Below are 19,275 nucleotides of genomic sequence, written 5' to 3' on the forward strand. Positions count from 1 at the left end.
AAATCCAGAAGGGAAACGGCACAGTGGGAAAGGGGACAGACACATCCAACTTCACCAAAGAGGACATTCAAATGGGTGTTAAAAAGTCAGAGGATGAAAAGCCTCAGGACCCACCAAGGAAACACAGGTTAAATCTCAGTCAGATGCCACCACGCAGCAGAATGGCTAAACTATGACATTGTCGATGACCATGTGGAGTGACAAGGACCCCAGCGGACGGCGGGCGGGAATGTGAACTGGCTCTGCCTCCTTGGAGGGCTGCCTGGCCCCCCGTCGTTAAAGCCAAGCACGTCCACCAGTGCCGATCCAGCAATTCATGTCCTAGGTCCATACCATAGACAGGTGCACACGTGTGTGCTCAGACGTGGGAAAACGGGGAACAGCCACAGGCTCACCAGCAGAGGGGAGATAAATAAATAGAGATGACACAGTAAGCAGGCATGGGAACGAGCAGGCTGCAGCTGCACTCGGTGACGGTGACGCAGGTGACCACTGCGTGGGGAGCAGAGGAAACGACGCGTGGGAAACTCACCCAGATGAAAAACAGAGCAGCCCCGGGGGGGCAGGGCGGGGCGCCAGGAGGGCTCGTTGATGTCCAGAGTTCTGCTTCTCTGCCAGGCATTGTGGTAACTTGCTAGCCATCCCCTTCTGCTCTGTGCACTTCTCTGTATGTAACACTGTAACGAAAGTTAAAGAATAAAGAGTGCAGACAGGCCGGCCGCGGTGGCTCACGCCTGTAATCCCAGCACTTTGGGAGGCCGAGGTGGGCGGATCACGAGGTCAGGAGATCAAGACCATCCTGGCTAACACGGTGAAACCCCGTCTCTACTAAAAATTCAAAAAATTAGCTGGGCGTGGTTGCAGGCACCTGTCGTCCCAGCTACTCGGGAGGCTGAGGCAGGAGAATGGCGTGAACCCGGGAGGTGGAGCTTGCAGTGAGCTGAGATCGCACCACTGCACTCCAGCCTGGGCGACAGAGCGAGAGTCCATCTCAAAAAAAAAAAAAAAAAAAATGCAGACAAAGACAGCGCCACCACCACCTCCACGGCTGCAGACCTTCCACGGATTTGCGAAAGCCATGGAGCTTCATGGAACATCACAGAGCCTCCCCCAGTCACCCCACTCCTGCACTGTCCCGAAATGAGGACAATGACATAACAGAGCCTCTCCCCCAGTCACCCCACTCCTGCACTGTCCCGAAATGAGGACAATGCGTGTATTCCAAAGTTACTCATACTAACGGGCACCACTGCAGAACACACGTGTCTGGCATTTCTCATGACACAGTCTGCACATCCCCCACCTCCCAGCAGCCCCAGCCTGCAGACCCTGTCCCCGCTGGCCTCCCCAGTCCCTTCTGCCCCTCAGGACTTGCACTGCCGAGTCTGTCCCGGGCCAGGCAGAGGGTGGTGAGGACCACACGGCAGCTGTGCCCCAGCCGACAGCTGCCTCGTCCTGGATAAGCTGGCTGCCCTGAGCATACTGACCGTATGCACCACAGGCTGCCCAGGAGCCCGCGTCTGCCTCACCCACCCAGAGGAGCCAAGTCTCTGCTGAAAATGCCCCCTCGTCACCTTTCCCACGCAGGATCCCGGTTTCCCACCAGCCCCTCCCTGCCGGGCTCCCGGCCGGGATCCACGCCTACCCACAGTTTTCTGTGCATGCCAGGTCACCTTAAAGGATGCTGAGTGTCACAAGGCTTCAAAGAAGCTGAATATTTAAACTATATTTACATCACATTTTTAAATGGTTAAAACGTTATTAAAGTTTTGGTATTTAGAATGAGTTTTGGTTTCTGTAAGTTATCTACATGGGTGCAAAATGCCTTGGGCAGAGGTAACCAGACCCATGTCCCACGTGGCATCATCCTGGCTGTGTGGTCTTGGGCAGGTCACTCCCTCCTGATGTCTAGTGGCCCGGGGGTCTCTGCCCTTTCCCATCAGGGCCTGCAGACATGGCTAGTGAGGGTGGGTCACGGGGGGTGGGTTCCTCCAGGAAGGTGGCTGCTGGGGACATGGAGCTCTGGACCACCATTGGTGTTCCTAGAATCATTGCTCCATCAGCTCAGCGGACCAGAGGGTGGACATGCACACACATCCTCTGCACAGGGCATCAGCCCAGGGTGGGCTCCCCAGCAGGGTCTGCACGCACTCCACTCCCCGCTGCAGCCCCAGGGCCAGGACGTGGCTTTGTCCTCCTGTGGATTCTGTGCTCATCTGGGGCACCCCATATGGATGAGAGATGAGGGCACTTAATGAGGCCTCACAGCAGTGCAGAGAATGCTGTGAGAACCAGCCTTGGTGACCCTGACCCATGGGAAGGAGCCGCAGGGTCTGCCCCACTCTTACTCCTCACCGTCCCACAAGCAGAAGCCTGGAGCGACGGCAGAGGCGGTGCTTCCACAGGCCCTGGGGCAGCCACTCCCTGTGCCCGGGCCTCTCCTCCTTTCTCCCTGTTCCCCTGCTCTGCTCTGCCTCTCTGCTTCCCCGCTTTTCTTCACTCTTCTCCACAAGGTTTTTTCAAGAGCCTGCTGGACACCAGGCGCTGTGGTTTAACCAGAGCCACAGAGGTGTGTGCTGGAGATGGGAAAGTGGAGGAGGAAGCTTTTGGACAGGAAGGTTGCCCCAAGCCAGCTCCCTCTGCTGCTCAGCCTGGCTGCTCGCTGGACAGCCAGCAGCCAGCGCTCAGGTCTGCTTAAAGCACCTTCCACAGCCTGCAATGCCATTTGGTTCTCACAGTCACCTTGAGACCAAGGCAGGACGTGGATGTCCTTGTCTTGCATGTAGAGAGAGAAACGGAGGCCCAGAGACAGTGGGTGCTGAGCCAGGCAGCTGGAGGTGCTCATGTAGGGGAGTGTCCACCCAGGCAAACCTGAACCCTGACTTGGGAGAGTGTGCGTGCCTGGGAGGAGAAGGACAAGGAGTTTTGAGGTCCCACTCCTGGACTTGGGATATCACTGACCCAGGGATGTCTATAACTCTTAACAAAAACAGTGCAATTATACCCACAAGGTAAGAATTATCTTATGTAGGCCACCGAGCAGACTCAAGTTTCAACCCCGAGGTGGTGTCCGGGCCACCCTGAGGGCTCAGCAGCCTCATCTGAACAGCCTGGGCTTCCTTCTGTAACTTCTCCCAGAAGCAGGTCACTCGGAGGGGGACAGATTTCCCATCACTCAGGAAATAAATGTCTTTGCTTTGTAAAATCACTCTCAAGCAAAGTATGTGCTGGGAGCTTAAAGAGAAAAAATAAGCTTAAGCCAAATACTTTGGTTTCCAGTGACAGGCAGCAGGAAGTACAATGCCCTGCGTCTCGAGGACCAAGGCTTTAATCCGAAGCCTCCCCACACGGAGATATAAACTCTCAGGAAGGATCAGTCACTTCATCCTCGTCAGAATCTTCCCCAGATTTTTCTCCCTTGAACATTTTAATGCCCAGCTTTGTCCAAGATGAGTGTCGTTTGTCACGGAAAGTGACGCAACGTGGCAGGGTGCCAGGGCGCCGGGGGTTACTGGCTCTGCGAGGAGTCCTGGGGGCCTCACATCCTGGGAAGGGCGTCACAGGACATTACAGGGTGCAGCTATAACACTGAGCTGATAATCCAAGGGCTTATGGGGACCTGTCCTAGCTTTGGACTGATTAAAATTCTGCTTTTAAAGTGCTTTAAAGGAGCAGGGGCATCTGGGGGTGTGTGGCTTATTTTGCTGTTTCTTTTGCTTGTAAGTAAAATGTGGTAACGTTCCTGGAACAGTGCTCTCAGCAAGGTGATCAGGTGACCAAGGTGACCAGATGGCTGGGAGTGGGCAGGGGTCCGGGGATGGGAGCTGGGTAGCCTCCTCTCCTTGGAAACCAAGGTCACCAGCCTCACAGATGCCACTATCCAATTTCCCTTCAGTTCTTGGGGACTGTGAGCCGTGTGGACAGGACCCTGCATTACACATCCTTGTCTTCCCAGGGCTCGGTGCCTGGGAGGTGCTTCAGGGTCTTTGCTGAGTCAGTGAGAGGTAACATCCCTTCTCATTCCCTCAAGCCCCCTCACAGGCTCTCCGTGGACCAAGGGCTTGTGAACTGGGAAGCAGGGTACCCATGTAGTTGTGGTGTTTCTCTTCCCAGGCAGGGCCCCAGGCACGAAAGCTGCCCCTGGGCTGGCAGCAGAGGCTGCAGCATTGACCAGCATTGTGGTGACTCAGCAAAGCTACCTGTTTCAGTTACGAGGATTGGGTAACCAGCAGCCCAACACCTAGTGGCTTAGAGCAATGGCAATGGTGTGTATTCTTGTCTGTGTTGGTTCTGTGTTGGCAGGGCTCAGCTGGCCGGCTCTTGTGTGCACTGAATGGTGCTGGGGAACCTCAGAGGCTTGTTCACCTGCGCCTGGGACTGGAACTCTAACTGCCCAGTGGGTTCACCTTGCCCACTGCCTAGACAGAGCTGATTTATCAAGACAGGGGAATTCCAATGGAGAAAGAGTAACACACAGAGCTGACTGTGCAGGAGACCCGAGATTCATTATTGCTCAAATCTGTCTCCCCGAGCATTTAGGGATCAGAGTTTTTAAAGATAATTTGGCAAGTAGGGCCTTATGAAGAGAAAAGTGCTGATTGGTCAGGCTGGAGATGGAATCATAGGGGGTCAAAGTGAGTTTTTCTTGCTGTCTTCTGTTTCTGGGTGTGATGGCAGAACTGGCTGATCCAGATGACCGGTCGGGTAGTGTCAGCTGATCCATCAAGTGCAGGGTCTGCAGAATACCTCATGCACTGATCTTAGGTTTTACGATAGTGATGTTATCCCCAGGAGCAATTTGGGGAGGTTCAGACTCTTGCAGCCAGAGGCTGCATGTCCCCCTAAACCATAATTTCTAATCTTGTAGCTAATTTGTTAGTCCTGCAAAGGCAGACTGGTCCCAAGGCAAGAAGAGGGTCCTCTCAGGAAAGGGCTATTATCAATTTTGTTTCAGAGTCAAACCATAAACTAAATTCCTTCCCTAGGTTAGCTCAGCCTACACCCAGGAATGAACAAGAGCAGCTTAAGGACTAGAAGCAAGATGCAGTTGGTAGGGTCTGACCTCTTTCACTGTCATCATTTCCTCAGTTATAATTTTTGCAAAGGTGGTTTTAGAACAACCAGGTCCTGTGGAGCCCCATCTACCTCCACTGGGTCTCCAGCCTGGCTCACTTCAGGCTAGCGGATGTTTTACATGGCAGCTCGGGGCTCCAGAGGGATTAGCCCCTGAGAGACAGAGCCAGGAAAAAGCTGAATTGTGTTTTCTAGCCTGACCTCAGAAGTCACAGGGCATCACCCACTCCATCTTCTGAATTGAAACGGCCCACAAGTCCAGTCAGGGTCAAGGGGAGCGGACACAGGCCTTGCCTCTTCGTGGGCCAGTAGCAAGTTCTGGAAGGATGTATGGGCAGGACATCTGTGCCAGGAAACACTGCATTTTTGGAAAATACGAGCTGCCACGTTCCTCTAATGCCTCCATGCCTCATTTTCCTCATCTCTGCCATTGGGAGAATGATGAATACTGATTTGTAGGTCAGACAGTTGAACAGTGGCAAGTTCATACAGTTCAACCTCATCAGAATTGCAGCCTTTATATAGCAATTGCCATGTGCTGGGCACTAATGATTTATGTCTGTTTGCTCATCCTCTGACCAGCCCCAGAGAGGGACTGTTATTATCCGTGTTTTCCAGTTGGGGGCCCGGGCAGGGCTTTACTTTGTACGTTCATTGTGGGAATGAATGAACAAAAACAGCTTCTGGATGAAACTCCTGGCCGACTGCACCTTCTTCTCTGCTGCTTCCGATTTCTCCTCGGCATTTTATGTATTTTTTAGCTCTTTAAATTTTTGTTTTCCTAATTCTTCAGCTTGATGAGTGGTCTTTAAACTTTTTTTGGTCATCCAGCTCATCAGTAAAAAGCATCTGAGCAAATTTCCCCAAATATATGTAATCCAATTAAAAATACACTAAAAAACATGCACAAACATGAGAAAGGATGAGATAAAATGAAATAAACAATATTTCCAAATGTTTCACTTATTATTAAAAACATTGTGTACTCAATTTAACATTTTACTAATGTAAAATTAATAATCATAATTCTATTTAGTGAATTAATGTCGGCTTCCTTAAATGCCTTGATTTAGCACGCTGTGAAACTGCAATTTCAAGAGTCTGGTCTAACACTAGCTTGTTTGAATAGTTGGCTATTATAGCTAAAAAGAACACCTCAAAAATATGCAAATTCAAATTAAAAAGTGGATTATTGGCTGCACGTACAGAATCATAATATTCTTGGTTTCACCCCATCTATCAATTATGCACCAGCTTTTGGTGAAATTCAGCTGGTAAATTTCCGTCTTCCCTGATACCAATCCCCGTTCTTGCAAACTAATTGGAAAGAGTTGCATTCATATATTTTTAACAAATGGCTTCAAGACTCACTGAAACCTTTGATTTAGAATACTTTTTTTAACAGGTTAGAGAAAACATTTCTATATTTTAAGGATGAGCAAATATGAGAGTTGTTACAGGTGACAAGTTTAACAGGTTTTGGCAAGAAGGTCACATGACATTCAGAAACCGTTCCAAATGTCTGCTTCCCCAGCAGCCTCTCCCAGCACCTGCCTCTAAGGGCAGCTACTTTTTCAGTGATTGCTAAAAACTTCGTTTTTACCTGGAAGGGAGAGAGATTATGTCAGCTCTTTTGCTTTTTGTTAAGACTGCCAGCAGCGCCCCGATCTCAGGCCTGCCTGGAGTGTGAGGACAGTGCCTGTGCGGGCGTCCACAGGCTGGAGAGCCAGCAGGGTCAATGCCTTCTCTTCCACGTGTGGCGTGAGCTGCTTGTCTCCAGGCTGTGGGGCTGTGTGTGCGTGTCTCTTAAAGCCACTTATCCTACCCAAAGGATTATAAATCATGCTGCTATAAAGACACATGCACACGTATGTTTATTGCAGCATTATTCACAATAGCAAAGACTTGGAACCAACCCAAATGTTCATCAATCATAGACTGGATTAAGCAAATGTGGCACATATACACCATGGAATACTATGCAGCCATAAAAAAGGATGAGTTCATGTCCTTTGTAGGGACATGGATGAAGCTGGAAACCATCATTCTGAACAAACTATCACAAGGACAGAAAATCAAACACTGCATGTTCTCACTCATAGGTGGGAATTGAACAATGAGATCACTTGGACACAGGGTGGGGAACATTACACACCAGGGCCTGTTGTGGGGTGGGGGGAGGGGGGAGGGATAGCATTAGGAGATATACCTAACGTAAATGACAAGTTAATGGGTGCAGCACACCAACATGGCACACGTATACATATGTAACAAACCTGCACATTGTGCACATGTACCCCGGAACTTAACTTAAAAAAAAAAAAAGCCACTTATCCACCTGGAGGGGGATAGTTACTGAAAGCAGAGTGAGACGTGTGTGCACCCATGCCATCAGGCTCATGTAACCTGGATCTGAGGGATTCCACCCAGAGCCTGTCTGGTCTGACCTGCCTCTCCCACAGAAGGACAGGAAATCTGTGGGGCCAACGGGGTGTCTCCACCTGGATCCCACACTCCTGCCCTGGGGAACCACATCCTGGGTCCCTGAAGCCTGGAACTTCCTGACAAACAATCTAGGAGAGCTTTCAAGCCCGTGTGGGCCCCCAAGGCAGACCTAGCTGCCAGCCTGTGGCCAAAGGGTGGCTGTTTCCAAAACGTGGCAGACAGGCCACCGCAACGATGCTTCACGGCCCTAGGGTCAGGTCGAGGAATGACGGCAAGAATCCCCAGTGTCCTCCTGCAGATGAGGCTCTGCTGTCTCAGCCCCATCTTCCCCGCAGTCCCCACACCCCTCACTGCATGGCTCATCTCATGCCCCAGGCTTATTCAGGCTTCGCGCTCCAGGCCCTGCATCCCACGGCTTCCTTCTGGGTTCAGTTTCCTTCTTGCTGGGCCATAACGTTCAGTGGTCACTCTGAACCGACACTGACCCCAGCTCCCAGCTGGATGACAGTTCAGCTGGGCCTGTTCTCAGGGGCCCGCTCCCCTCCTGGGCCCGTGCTCGGGGGCCGGCTCCCCTCCTGGCGGGGAAGATGTCGCTCTTTCTCTGGCATCTGAGGCACTGCTGGCCCCTCCTGTCGCTCTGGTCCTTCCTCCTTGACGGCATTTACCTTTTCTCTCCAGTTACCTTCAAGCTCCTCTTCACTTTTGAGCTTCTGTGTTTTAATCTTGCCAAAGCCTCAGGGTGCTGCTTTCCTCTTTTTCTGTCTTTAGTCATTTTCTGTTACAGGCTGAACGGTGTCCTCCCCCTCCCCAAATTCCTGTGTTGAAGTCCTAATCCCCAGACCTCAGAATGGGACTGTATCAGGAGATGGGTCATTGATTTAAAATGGGGATGTTAGGGTGAGCCTAACCCAGTGTGACCGATGCCCTTAGAGGAAGAGGGGATGAGGACACAGACACGCAAGAGGGATGGCCCTGTGAGGACACAGGGAGAAGATGCCATCTGCAAGCCCAGGGGAGAGGTCCCAGAGGAACTGGCCCCATGGCACCCTGACCTTGGACTTCCAGCCTCCGGGACAATGTGCCTCGTTTAAGCCGCCCCGTCTGTGGCACTTCTCATGGCAGCCCAAGTAGACAAAAGCATTTCACATTCTGGAGAATTTTGAGTCACCATCTCTTTGAACCTCACCTTCCTCCCTCTCTCATCACTGCCTGCTGTGGTTCATATACGTGTCCCCCAGATTCATGTGTGGGAACCCAAGCTAGCGTTAAGAAATGGGGCTTTAGGAGGTCATTAGGCCACGAGGGCTCTGCCCTCAGGAGTGACATTTCTTTCCTTTTCCTTTTTGGAGACAGAGTCTCATTCTGTTGCCCAGGCTGGAGTGCATTGGTGCAATCCTGGCTCACTGCAGCCTTGACCTCCTGGGTTCAAGTGATCCTCCGACCTCAGCCTCCTGAATAGATAGGACTACAGCACGCACCACCATACCTGGCTAATTTAAAAATCTTTTTTTTTTTTTTTTTTTTTTGAGAGATGGAGTTTCATTCTTGTTGCCCAGGCTGGTGTGCAATGGCAAGATCTCAGCTCACTGCAACCTCCGCCTCCTGGGTTCAAGTGATTCTTCTGCCTCAGCCTCCCGAGTAGCTGGGATTACAGGCATGCACCACCACACCCTGCTAATTTTGTATTTTTTAAGTAGAGACGGGATTTCTCCATGTTGGTCAGGCTGGTCTTGAACTCCTGACCTCAGGTGATCTACCCGCCTCAGCCTCCCAAAGTGCCGAGATTACAGGTGTGAGCCACTGTGCCCAGCCTAATTTTAAAATTTTTTGTAGAGACAGGGTCTTACTATGTTGCCCAGGCTGACAGATGAGGTGAGTGCCTTATAAAAAGGCTGAAAAGAACTGACTGGGCCCTTTTTGCCCTTGCATCATCCACCACATGAGGATGCAGCCACAGGGCACCGTCTTGGAAGCAGAGACAGTCCTCACCAGACACCAAACTTGCCGGCACCTTGATCTTGGACTTCCCGCCTCCAAACTGTGAGCCATAAACTCATGCTGTTTACAGCTCGCCCAGCCTCAGGTGTTTTGTTACAGCAGCGGGAACTGACAGATGCTGCCTCTGCTACATGGCTCATTCTGCTTTTCACATCTCGTCCTGACCCAGATCCTGAATATTTTAAGGCTTTTCTCTGCTGTTTTCTGGATAATTTTCTCATCTCTGCATTCTAGCTTGTTTGTTCTCATTTCTACGGTGTCTCATCTGGTTCTCGCCTTTCCTTTAAGTTCTGTGATTATGTTGTTCATTTCTAAACCATTTGTTTATTCGTGTTGCCCTTGATTTTATTATTGTTTTGATTCTTTAGTGCATCTTTAGCTCTGGAGGACACAAAACTTACATTCCTCAGCCTTTGATGCTTTCTCATGTGTTTCTCTCCCTCGCGGAGCTTGGACATCGTTAGAACAAGCCCATCTTTCAGGTTGCAGGAGTTTCCTTCCAGGGAGACATGTATTTGCTTCCTTCCAGGCACCAGGGACTTCAATCACATTAAACAAGTTTTCATTTTACTTTCTTCGCTGAGATTTCAACACACCAAGAGTGAGTGGAAATTCAGATTTCATATTGTCCCATGTCACACAAGGGTGAGTGGAAATTCAGATTTCATATTGTCACATGTCACACAAGGGTGAGTGGAAATTCAGATTTCACATTGTCACATGTCACATATTCATTTATCTCTTTGGGGAGCTTTTTTTTTTTTTTCATTAAGATCTCTAGGCAGAGGGAAAATGTCTTTGCTGATATCTTAGAGCAGAGGGTAAAACTTACCTAGTCTTTTTTTCATGGATGAGATGGCCCTTCAGGGTCTTGACCTTGCCAGTATCCTTAGCTGGGTGTGGTGGTGCACACCTGTGGTCCCAGCTACTCAGGAGGCTGAGGTGGGAGGATCACTTGTGCCCAGGAGGTCAAGGCTGCAGTGAGCCATGATTGTGCCACTTCACTCCAGCCCGGGCAGCAGAGCAAGACCCTGTCTCAAAAAAATAAAGAAAGAAAAGAAATGTCATGGATGAGGGCAGAGCCCTCGTGGCCTAATGACCATATAGGAGGCTGCTGTCCCTGCTGTGGCAGCCAGGGCCATCTCTTTTACCCCATCTGAAATAAAACCCAACCCTCACCCCTCCAGGGCCTGTTTCTGATCCCTCTTCCCTGAGGGCTGCTTCCAGCATCAGCTCCCATGACAACTGGGGCTGTGACGTCTTGCTTAGTTTGGGCACTAATGAAGTTCTCTTTCTTTTTAAATCTTCTTTATTTTACTTTAAGTTCTGGGATACATGTGCAGAACATGCAGGTTTGTTACATAGGTATACATGTGCCATGGTGGTTTGCTGCACCTACTGACCCATCCTCTAGCTTCCCTCCCCTCGCCCCCCACCCCCCCAACAGGCTCCAGTATGTGTTGTTTCCCTCCCTGTGTCCGTGTGTTCTCATTGTTCAGCTCCCACTTATGAGTGAGAACATGCAGTGTTTGGTTTTCTGGTACTGTGTTAGTTTGCTGAGAATGATGGCTTCCAGCTTCATCCATGTCCCTGCAAAGGACATGATCTCATTCCTTTTTGTGGCTGCATAGTATTCCACGGTGTATATGTGCCACATTTTCTTCATCCAGTCTATCATTGATAGGCTTTTGGGTTGGTTCCATGTCTTCGCTATTGTAAATAGTGCTGCAATAAGCATATATGTGCATGTGTCTTTATAGTAGAATGATTTGTAATCCTTTGGGTATATATCCAGTAATGGGATTGCTGGATCAAATGGTATTTCTGGCTCTAGATCCTTGAGGAATCGCCACACTGTCTTCCACAATGGTTGAACTAATTTACATTCCCACCAACAGTGTAAAAGTTTCCTATTTCTCCACAGTCTCTCCAGCATCTATTGTTTCTTGACTTTTTAATAATCCCTGTTCTGACTGGTGTGAGATGGTATCTCATTGTGGTTTTGATTTTCATTTCTCTAATGATCAGTGATGTAGAGCCTTTTTTTAAATATGTTTGTTGGCTGCATAAATGTCTTCTTTTGAGAAGTGTCTGTTCATATCCTTTACCCACTTTTTGATGGGGGTTTTTTTTTTCTTGTAAATTTGTTTAGGTTCCTTGTAGAGTCTGGATATTAGACCTTTGTTAGATGGGTAGATTGCAAAAATTTTCTCCCATTCTGTAGGTTGCCTGTTCACTCTGATGATAGTTTCGTTTGCTTTGCAGAAGCTCTTTAGTTTAATTCCATCCCATTTGTCAACTGTGGCTTTTGTTGCAATTGCTTTTGGCATTTTTCTCATGAAGTCTTTGCCCGTTCCTATGTCCTGAATGGTATTGCCTAGGTTTTCTTCTAGGGTTTTTATGGTTTGGGGTTTTACATTTAACTCTTTAATCCATCTTGAATTAATTTTTGTATAAGATGTAAGGAAGGGATCCAGTTTCAGTTTTTTGCATATGGCTAGCTAGTTCTTCCTGCACCATTTATTGAATAGGAAATACTTTCCCCATTGCTTGTTTTTGTCAGGTTTGTCGAAGATCAGATGGTTGTAGATGTGTGGTGTTATTTCTGAGGTCTCTGTTCTGTTACATTTGTCTATTTGTCTGTTTTGGTATAAGTACTATGCTGTTTTGGTTACTGTAGCCTTATAGTATAGTTTGAAATCAGGTAGTGGGATGCCTCCAGCTTTGTTCTTTTTGCTTAGGATTGTTTTGGCTATATGGGCTCTTCTTTGGTTCCATAAGAAATTTAGGCCGGGCATGGTGGCTCATGCATGTAATCCCAACAATTTGGGAGGCCAAGGTGATCGGATCATTTGAGGTCAGGAGTTCAAGACCAGCCTGGCCAACATGGTGAAAGCCCATCTCTACCAAAAATACAAAAATTAGCCGGGTGTGGTGGCAGGCACCTGTAGTCCCAGCTACTTGGGAGGCTGAGGCAGGAGAATCACTTAAGCCTGGGAGGCAGAGGTTGTGGCGAGCCGAGATCATGCCACTGCACTCCAGTCTGAGTGACAGAGGAAGACTCGTCTCAAAAAAAAAAAAAGAAAGAAAGAAAGAAAAAATAAATTTAAAGTTTTTTTTTCTAATTCTGTGAAGAATATCAATGGTAGTTTAATGGGAATAGCATTGAATCTATAAATTACTCTGGGCAGTATGGCCATTTTCATGATATTGATTCTTCCTATCCATGAGCATGGAATGTTTTTCCATTTGTTTGTGTTCTCTCTTATTTCCTTGAGCAGTGGGTTGTAGTTCTCCTTGAAGAGGTCCTTCCCTTCCCTTATTAGCTGTATTCCTTGGTATTTTATTTTCTTTGTAGCAATTGTGAGTGGGAGTTCATTCATGATTTGGCTCTCTGTTTGTCTATTATTGGTGTATAGGAATGCTTGTGTTTTTTGCACTTTGATTTTGTATCCTGAGACTTTGCTGAAGTTGCTTATTAGCTTAAGGAGATTTTGGGCTGAGACGATGGGGTTTTCGAAATTTAAGGAGGGAATCCTCCCTAACTCATTTGGTATCATCCTGATACCAAAACCTGGCAGAGACACAACAAAAAAAGGAAGCTTCAGGGCAATATCCCTTATGAACATCGATGTGAAAATCTTCAATAAAATACTGGCAAACCAAATCCAGCAGCACATCAAAAAGCTTATCCACCATGATCAAGTCGGCTTCATCCCTGAGATGCAAGGCTGGTTCAACATATGCAAATCAATAAACATAATCCATCACATAAATATAACCAAAGACAAAACCACATGATTATCTCAATAGATGCAGAAAAGGCCTTTGATAAAATTCAACATCCTTCATGTTAAAAACTCTCAATAAACTAGGTATCGACGGAACATATCTCAAAATAATAAGAGCTATTTATGACAGACCCACAGCCAATATCATAGTGAATGGGCAAAAGCTGGAAGCATTCCCTTTGAAAACTGGCACAAGACAAGGATGCCCTCTCTCACCACTCCTATTCAACATAGTATTGGAAGTTCTGGCCAGGGCAATTGGCAAGAGAAAGACATAAAGCATATTCAAATAGGAAGAGAGGAAGTCAAATTGTCTCTGTTTTCCGACACCATGATTCTGTATCTTTCTTTCTTTTGAACAAGGCTGGATAGCCAACACTTTATTATGGTGTTTGTATATTGTTAGCCTAGCTCCCTGAGCAAACAGAACCTGAGGCAAAAGTCTTGTGCCTGTATTTTTCTGGGGAGTGCAATCCCAGGAAACAGGAGTGGGAAGAGGGGACTGAGGCAAGAAAGGGAGGAAGGCGACTCTCAGGGAGGTCACTGTCCACTGCCGGCTGACGTCTGGCTCCATGCTTCTCCTCAGGGACTGCGTGAAGCTCCTGCATCTCTGATCAGTGGAGCAGGGAGAGGAGTGGGACAGGGCGGACATGCCAGTTCCTGTTGCTGGCCTCATCTCACCTCAGACTCTGTGTGCAGGTGGCAGACAGCTTCCGATGCATCTCCCCCATCACAGGCAACAAGAGAACCCTGAGAAACTAAGCAAGAGGCCTCTAGCGCTATCGGAGCTGGGTGTTGTTGGGTTTGTTGATACCTGATGGGTGGGCCCGGAAACAGCTCTCCAGGGACCCAGCAACTGGCCATGGCTGCAGGAGCAACAGCAGCCACCTAGCTGTGCACACAGGAGCTGGGAGGGACGTTCGCAATGGCTGCTCAAGCCCGACAGCAAGGCGACCATGCCAGCCTTAGTGACCTGAACGGAACCCGAGACGTGCAGGCAGGAGCCGGGAGGGACGTTCGCAATGGCTGCTCAAGCCCGACAGCAAGGCGACCATGCCAGCCTCAGTGACCTGAACGGAACCCGAGACAGTCCACCCCGCAAGTCTCACCCAGGAACAGATGGCCCTGGAACTGATGACAGCCTACCCTGCGTGTCTCACCTGGGAATGGATGGCCCTGGAACCGATGACAGCCCACCCCACGTGTCTCACCCGGGAATGGACAGCCCTGGTTCCTGAGGGGTGGTGCAAGTGCAATTTCTCCAGGGGTTCTCTGGTTGTAATCTACTGAAAAGCCATTAAAAGGGCTGCCACATCAGGCTATGGTCCCTGCTGACACCGCTAATCCTGGGGCCAAACCCCATACTATCCTCTCCTTGCCCTCCCCACATCCTAGACTGGCCTCCCTCAGCTGAGCCTTGGTCTGAACTGTTTGCCCCATGGCACCCAGGCCTCGGTCATCCTGCATTGGATGGGCCATGGTTGCTGTGATTACAGCTGCCACTCAGTGCAGATCCCGAAGTGCCCCAGCAAGCTGTCAGCTGCAGGCATTCCCCTCATTGGCCCCGTGGTACAGAAGCAAGCCTCGATCTCCACGGTGTTCAGAGCCTGCCCACTCCCCATCTCCATGTTGTTCAGAGTCTGGCCCCCCCACCCCTATCTCCACCGTTTTCGGAGCCTGGCCCCCACCATCTCCATGATGTTCAAAGCCTGGCCCCCTCACCCTGATCTCCACAGTGTTCTGAGCCTGGCACCCCCCCAACCCCAGAGATCTCCACGGTGTTCAGAGCCTGGCCCTTTCATGGGTACGGTAAGTGCATGTGTGGCTTGCCCACTGGCACGAGGAGGCCAAAGTGGCCAAATGGTGGTCATGGCTTCTAGTCTTGCAGCAACCTGTGTACGCTGGCAGGAGCCTCCCCTCAACCAGGGGGTCAAGTGTTCCAGTCCAAGAGAGCCTCAGACTTCAGCCCCAGGAAGCACAGCCATGCAAGCCGTTCACCGTGTGTGCTGGGGAGGGGCCAAACTGGCTTCTGTCCCTGGGGTCCTCAGAGCTTTGTATGCAAGGTCCCAGGGACACGGGATCATTTCCTGACCATGGGCTCAGCACGGATCCTACGTCCTGGAGCGCAGTTCCTGGGCCAGATGGGCCCAGGCTTTCTTAGAGCTGCCGCCCATGCCGGGCCATTAGCAAGTCTCCCTTCACTGGTAGGCTGACTGCTTCTGGGTGATGGGTCTGTGGTAACGCCAGTGAATTCCATGGTCAAGTGCCCGTCATCAGACCTTCTTTACCTTGAAGAGGTCTCTGGGTGCAAGGCAGGTGCTTTGTGAAATACTGTCATAAATGTTTAATGCAGCATAAGGAGCCACCTACGAACTTAGTGGCCTGAAACCCTGATGTGTTATCTCTCACTGTGCTGGGGGCCGGCAGGATCAGCCCGGTGTTCTGTTCTCATGTTGGTCCTTCACATGGGTGCAGTCAGATGGCGGCCGAGGCTGGAATCGTCCGAAAGCTTCTTCACTGGGACGCGGTCAGATGGCGGCGGGGGCTGGAATCGTCCGAAAGCTTCTTCACTGGGACGCGGTCAGATGGTGGCCGAGGCTGGAATCGTCTGAAAGCTTCTTCACTGGGACGCTGTATCTGCTGCAGCGATCTCTCCTTCTATGAAGCCCCTCCCTTCGTCCAGCTGGGGTTTCCTCACGGCATGGTAAGGCCAGCACAGTTGGATCTTATGTGCTGGCTGGCTTTTCCCAGAGTGAACAATCCCAGAGGGAAGAATTTGAAGGTTGACCCCAGAAATGGCACAGCATTGCTTCTACTATACTGTATTGGCCAAAGAACCTGCCCAGTTTCAAAGACAAGGAGCACAGGTTTCACCTTTTGATGGGAGGGCTGTCAAAGAATTTGTGAGCGTCTTTAATCTTCTATGTCAGCAAGTCAGTGAGGTTCAAATTCTGAAAGCCACTGCCAGGGGAGCTGGAAGACACAGGAAGGGTGGGAAGACAGCCCCACACCCCGAGTGCGGGTCAAGTTCTGTAAGGATGAGTTGCCCTCTCCTCCAAGGCGAGAGGAGTTTGAGGTCATTGGTTTGCCTCCACGAGGCAGGCTGGTCTCCCCCAAGAGCAGGGCCAGGTCAGAAACGGTGCTGGTCCGTGCTCTGGCAAGCCAGCCTTGATGAGGAGACCCACGCTGCTGGGCCCAGGTCAAGCTTTCAGCCTTTCTCTCTTGTGTGCTCTGTTCCTGGCTCAGTTGGCTGATGGCACAGGCTGGCTCATGGCCACTGTCCGGCCATCCAGTCAGCCTGGTGGCCTATTGCGTCCTCTGCAGGAGATGCTTCCCGGCGTGTGTTAATGTAAGACACAAATGCCTCCATGTGTGGGGCCCTCTTTTGTAGGACCACCTGCCTGCCTCTTCCCTCACATTTATTATTTCCAATGTTCTGATCTTGCTCCTTTTGGGTTGCTTGCCTAGGAGCCTGTGAAGATACTTACCATGCGGTGTTTAGCATTCGTTCCACAGAACTGTGGCCTTGAGTGCTGTGTGCACAGCTCTGACCAGGAGGACTTCCTGCACCCAGAGGGGTCGTAGGGTGGCAGCATCCATGCCCAGCAGGAACCAACATATTGTGCTGCTGCATCTGTGTTTCTGGCTAGAAACGTGGCAGTGTTTCCGTCTTCCTCTATCAGTTACCACAGGGAACCCCCGCGAGAGTGTGGCTATAATCAGACAAAGAGTAACGGTGCATGGGGGCAGACAGCACAGACTCCGCAGCACCCGGAATGCACCTGTGCCCTCTGAACCTGCTCAGGCTGTTTCCCTCGTGTGCTGGGCTGTGCGCCCGGAACTCACCTGTGCCCTCTGAACCTGCTCAGGCAGTTTCCCTCGTGCGCTGGGCTGTGCGCCCGGAACTCACCTGTGCCCTCTGAACCTGCTCAGGCTGTTTCCCTCGTGCGCTGGGCTGTGCACCTGGAACTCACCTGTGCCCTCTGAACCTGCTCAGGCTGTTTCCCTCTTGCGCTGGGCTGTCCCTGCAGTCACCCACCTGTGGCTCGGTGCACTGATGATAGCCAGCTCACACAGCAGCTCTGCTCACACAGTCACTTGACCGTTGAGTTGCGTAGTCAGTCTCTGCTAACGCCAAGCATGCCCACAGTTGCTTTTGAAATGGAGGGTGGTTCTTTGGCACTGAAGGCACGGCCTTGCTTGATAACTCCAAGGGATGTTCTGTGACTGTCATATCAGGATTCACCAGAAACACTGCCATGCTGTTCTCTCCACAGGAACTTCCAGAACCATTGACTCTGCTGATCCCACAGAACAAGTGGCTCAACAGCTTGCACTGTGGCCTGGACCTGATGCGGAGCCTTCCCTTGCTCTGCGTCCCACTGGAAACAGGCACTTTCTGGCTCTGATACTAGGTGGGTTGGAACTCGTTCCAGTTGTGGCATACGCTATCTCTGAAATCTACAGAGGCCCACCAAAGCCGGTGCCTCCTTCTTAAAGGAAGAAGATTCAAGGTGCAACAACTTGCCGTTTACATAGAAGACACGTCCTGGCATGCCCTGAGTCACTAGATCCCCCAGGTCTTCACTCCTGGGTAGGTCCCTGAGTCTTCCTGGGGGTTGGCTCCCAGTGTCCCGTGCACAGGTATTTCCTAGGGCAGATAGGACACTGCCGTGTTCTGCTCCTAGGGCGGGCAGGGCACCGTGGCGTTTAGCTCCTAGGGCCGGCAGGACACCCCCGTGTTCTGCTCACCAGGCCCAGTTAGGATGCAGCAATGCAGCAGCCCCCAGCCTTCAAGGCCCTGTGGACTACACCCTCGGTAGTCCGAGAGCAGCGCGGGGCTGGGAGCCTGTGCTGCCGTTCCGGCCACGCCGGTGAAGTGCTTCCGTTCTCCGTGCTGGTGGGACTGAGGAGAACGCCGTGCTGCCGTTCCGGCCACACCAGAGAAGTGCTTCTGGTCCCCGTGCTGGTGGGGATTGAGGAGAACACGGGTACCGCTCCACAGCTACCTTTCCCGGGCCAGAGGCTGGGCGGATCTGCCCCAGGGAAGACCCCACATCTGCTGCGGCGGCTGCAGTCCGGCTCCTTGAGGCTGGTTTCCTGTCCCCTCCTTCCCACTACGTCCCCTTCCCACCAAAGCAGTGACATCAGCTCCATCTAGTTTGAAAACAGAGGCTGGTTTGAGGGCTGGAGCCAATTAGTAATCACATTAAAATGTGTGCTATCCCTGGGGAATTTCCTGCAAGGTTTCACTTCTTTTCTTTTTTCAAAGAATCGCACTCTTGTTGGCGGGGACCAGCAGAAGACGGAGACGTTTTTCCATAACCGGCTGCTGCTGTGGGAGCGGTGGGCTGGGAATGCAGCCGAGTCTCCTCTGGGGCATGTGGGTCTCCGAGGCTGGAGTTCTCAGACGGTGTGTGTGCATGTGTATGTGCTGTGGAATCTGTGTGGAGTGTGTATGTGTGTGATGTGCTTCTGTGTGATGTGTGTGTGTGGTGTGTGTGTATGTGTGTGAGGTTTGTGTGTTGTGTGTGATATGTATATGTGTGATGTGTGTTTGTGATGTATGTGTGTGGTGTGTATGCATGTGTGGTGTATATGTGTGATGTGTGTTTGTATGTGACGTGTGTGGTGTGTATGGTGTACGTGTGTGTAGTATATGTGTGTTGTGTGTGATATGTATTTGTGTGATGTTTGTGTATGATGTGTGTGGTATGTATGTGTGTGGTGTGTGTATGTGTGTGTGACGTGTGTGATATGTATGTGATGTGTGTGTGATATGTATGTCTGTGGTGTGTTTGTGTGTGATGTATATGTGGTGTGTATATGTGTGATATATGTGTGGTATGTGATGTATGTGTGTGATGTGTGGTGTGTATGTGTGTGATATGTGTGTGGTGTGTGTGCTGTGTGTGTGTGCTATGTGTATGTGTGGTGTGTCTGTAATTCATAGTATGTGTATGTGTGT

At 50.4% G+C, this 19,275-nt stretch overlaps 1 long non-coding RNA gene across 1 annotated transcript; it reads right to left on the bottom strand.

Annotated features, from left to right (window-relative positions):
- Positions 1-532: 532 nt before the first annotated feature.
- LOC129138330 (uncharacterized) lies at positions 533-18,296 on the bottom strand. The gene is made up of 3 exons (XR_008541576.2): positions 17,347-18,296; positions 10,349-10,547; positions 533-677 (listed from the first exon to the last, which is right to left on the bottom strand). It is a non-coding gene; the product is annotated as an uncharacterized LOC129138330 (long non-coding RNA).
- Positions 18,297-19,275: the final 979 nt, after the last annotated feature.

This window comes from Pan troglodytes, chromosome 22 (assembly GCF_028858775.2).
Source record: "Pan troglodytes isolate AG18354 chromosome 22, NHGRI_mPanTro3-v2.0_pri, whole genome shotgun sequence".
Classification (NCBI taxonomy): domain Eukaryota; kingdom Metazoa; phylum Chordata; class Mammalia; order Primates; family Hominidae; genus Pan; species Pan troglodytes.